We start from the raw sequence: 4,322 nt of genomic DNA on the forward strand, positions 1-4,322 counted from the left end.
CAATCTTGCTTGCTGAAACTGAGAAGTTCCTGAAGTGCTTACTGCCAAAGGTCAAGGACAGCAGCCTTAAATATGAATGGAAGATCAACATCAAGAAGACAAAATTTTTCACCATTGGGTCCATTGCCAGCATCATGATAAACAGTGAAGAGATTGATGTTCTTTTTTTTTTTTGAGATTGATATTCTTAACAGCTTCAGTTTGCTTAATTCCATAATCAACTCTTGGTACCAGCTGCCAAGACATCAGAATATGAATTACATTGGGAAGGTCTCTTACTAAGGACTTCTCCAGAGTACTGAAGAACAGCAAGTCATAGGATCCCTAAAATTCTTCCTTTACTCAATGTGATGCAGCTGTCACAAAAATTGTATTCGGAACAATCTCATTTTTAGTTGTTAACCTAATTTACATAAGAACAGTATAATGTAATTAGTAGTGTACTTTAATTTTCAATTGACATTTTTAATGACCAGTAAATGGGAAAGTGATTGGCTTGTACACTATACTTGGTATCGTGAAATCTTAATATAACGGCTTATTAGTTCCACATTGTTTTATTTTTCTTTTTCATAGTAAGAAAAGGAATCATATTAACCTCCTGTCTTTTAATTAGTTTAAACATTGTCAACTTATTATATCTATCATGCATCTGATGGTACACTAGAAAGGATTTTTGAAACACATATATTAATCAACATTTTTATACAGGAAATGCCACACATACCCAGAATATTTCATGAATGCAAAATTTAAGACATAACTTGTTGCCCATGTTCATCAAGTTACTGCCAACACATGTACACTTATGTATTTCAATCTCTTTGCTTGAATCAAAACATACTCATACACAATCTTTCATTGTGTATTCCAAGGATGCAAATTGTACCATACAATGTCAAACATTTGACAGTGTAGATAACAACAAACTGTGGGTAATTAGGGGAAGAATGGGAATCCCAGAACACCTAACTATGCTCAGGTAAAACCTAAACTTGAATCTCAAAGCAGTCATCAGGACAAAGCAAGGAAATACGACATGATTCAAAATTAGGAAATGAGTGTATTAGGGATGTATCCTGTCTCTGAGCACCGTGGAGCCAAAGCAAAGGGAACAAATCAAGAAGTTAAGAAGTTGAATAGATTTCAAAGGGCTGCTCGGGGAGACAAAATATTATAATGAAATGTGCAGAGAGCTGGAGTCAGAAAATCAAAAGGACCAAACTTGTTCAGCATTTCTTAAGCTAAGAGAACTGAAGAATAAATTCAAGCCATGGGTTGCATTGTTTAAGGATGCTATGAGCAGAATATTGAATGATTCGAGAAGCATTAAAAGAAGATGGAAGGAGTATACAGAAAAGAATTGGCTGGCACAGAATGTCAAGAAACAAGACATGATCAAGAAGCAATGGTGATGAAAAAGGAAGTGCAGGCTGCTCTGAAGGACTTGGCAAAAAAGAAAGCCCCAGGAATTGATGGAATACTAATTAACGTGTTTCAGCAAACAGATGCTGCCCTTCATGTGTTCACCAAGTTGTGCCAAGAAGACTGGAGGACAACTCTTTGGCCAACTGACTGGAAGAGATCCATTTCTATTTCCATTCCAAAAAAAGATGACTCAACATAGTGTGGGGATTATTCACACTCTAGCAATATCTTTCTGAAGATTATCCAGAAGAGACTTGAACATTACATTGACAGAGAACTAACAGAAATACCAGCTGGGTTTAGAAGAGGGCATGGCCCTAAGGACATTATTGCCAATGTCAGATGAATCTAGGCAGAGAGCAGAGAACACCAGAAAAATGTCTGTGTTTCATTGACTAAGCAAAGGCATTTGAATATGTGTATCACAATAAATTGTGGCTAACCCTGAGGAAAATGGGAATCTCAGAACACTTGATCGTGCTTATGTGAAACCTATACTTGGACCAAGAAGCAATCCTTAGAACAGAGCAAAGAGAAACTGCACGGTTCAAAATTAGGAAAGGAGTACATCAGGGATGCATTATGTCTTCATATCTTTTCTATCTGTATGCAGAACGGATCATTTGGAAGACAGGGCTTTATGAGGAGGAATGTAGCACCAAGATTGGAAGAAGACTCATTAACAACCTACAATATGCAGATGATGCAACTTTATGTACAGAATCTGAAGAAGATCTAAAGCACTTGCTACAAAAGGTCAAGGACTGTAGTCTTCAATATGGATTGAAGCTCAACCTCAAGAAGACAAAGATTCTCACCACTGGGTCAATTGGCACTACCATAATAGATAGAGACAACCTTGAGGCTTTTAGCAATTACAGCCTGCTTGGATCCACAATCAACACTCTTAACACGAGCAGTCAGGAATTCAAAAGATGAATTTCACTGGGAAAAATCTGCTGTCATGGACCTCTCTAGAATACTGAAGAGCAATGGTGTCAGTCTAGATACAAAGGTGTGCCTAATCCAGGCCATGGTCTTCTCAACTACTTGTTATGTTTTAGAAAGTCGGACAATGACTAAGAATGAAAAATAATAGATGCCCTCAAGTTATGGTGCTAGAGAAGAGTCTTGACTATATCATGCACTGTCAAGAAAATGAATAGTTTTGTCTTGGAAAGGATGAAACCAAGTCTCTTTTTGCAGGATAGGATTTTGAAACTCTCCATCACTTACTTGGGATGCATGGACAGGAGAGATATGTTCTTGGAGAAGGACATTATGTTCAAAAGGGTGGACGAACAGCACAGGAGAGGAAGACCCTGGATGAGATGAATTGGTTCAGTAACTGGGGCAATGGGCTTGGTGTGTCAGAATTAATGAGAGTGGCTCAGGACAGGGAAGTGTTCAGAGCTGCTGTACATAAGTTTGCTATATATCACAGGTGACTCAATGGCCCATTACAACAATAACTTACTATGACAGGTTTGGAAGCAGGAGTGGCATCCACTTTCTAAACAACATGCCTCAGGAAACTCTATGAACTTTGATAAATGTCCATAGTTGTAGAGGGGCTCTGAGGCTTTTGTTTATAGGGTCGCTATGAGTCATGCTTGACTCAAAGGCAATCAACAACAACAATGCAGAACAATAAGTTGAGAGGCTGGACTTTACAAGAAGGAATGTGGCATCAACATTGGAGGAAGACTCATCAACAACCTACATTATGCAGATGATGCAATTTGCTTGCTGAAACTTAGAACGGGAGGATATATTTGCTGCAGAGGAACAAGGACTGTCATCTGTAACATGGATTGAAGCTCAGCATCATAAACCAAATGTGCGCGCTCTTGGGCCAATTGGCAGCACCATGACAGATGGAGAAGAGACTGAGATTGTTAAGAATCTCAGCTTGCTTGGTTTCCCAAACAACACTTTTGGCATCAGCAGTCAGAGAATGAAAAGAAGAATTGCTTTTGGTAAATCTGCTGTGAGGGACCTCTCCAGAGTACTGAAGAGCAACAATGTCAATTTAGAAACTAAGCAGTAGTCCATAGTCTTCACAACTCTTTGCTATGCATCAGAAAGCTAAATGATGATCAAAGATTACAGAATAAATGATGTCTTTGAACTGTGCTGCTGGAGAAGAACACTGAACTCATATAGAATGGACTTCCAAGAGAACAAGCAGTTCTGTCCTGGAGAGGGTGAAACCAGGTTCTTCCTTGAAAGCAAGGATTTTTGAGACGCTATCTCACATACTTTGGGCATGTGGCCAGGAGGGACCAATCCTTGGAGAAGGACATCTTGCTTGGAAGGGTTGAGGGACAGTGAAGGAAAGTAAGTTCCCAGATGTGGTGGACTGCCACAGTAGCTGTGTGAGGGTACATGAAGGTAAATGAAGACAGACGTGTTAGTGTTAGAAACAGTAAAATTGATTCAGGATAGAGTAGGGTTCAGAGCTACAGTTCGGAGGGTTGCGATGAGTCACAGTCAACTTGATGGCACAAAATAACACAGATAACAAATTGTTTGTAGAGGCAAATGCCCATCATTATCAAGTGGAGTCATTTGAGTGTTCAAACAGAAATGTAAGTAGGCCCATCACGTTAGCAGTGCAACTCCCTATAGGCTACCCTACCAAAGATCACTTATATAAAAAGATTAACTCTTTCCCAGTTATTTGTCATCTTGAAATGCAGCAAATAATATCTCTAGTATCAGGTATGTTGTTGTTGTTATGTGCCGTTGAGTCACTTGCGACTCATAGCCACCTATGCACAACAGACCTAAACTCTGCTTTGTCTTGTGCCAATTGCACTGTCTCCAATACACCCATCCTGATTACCCCAGTCACTGAATCAATCCACCTCATAGAGGGTCTTCCTCTCCTG

This window comes from Elephantulus edwardii, unplaced genomic scaffold (genome assembly GCF_000299155.1).
Source record: "Elephantulus edwardii isolate Elephantulus edwardi_28Jun2011 unplaced genomic scaffold, EleEdw1.0 scaffold00035, whole genome shotgun sequence".
NCBI lineage: Eukaryota > Metazoa > Chordata > Mammalia > Macroscelidea > Macroscelididae > Elephantulus > Elephantulus edwardii.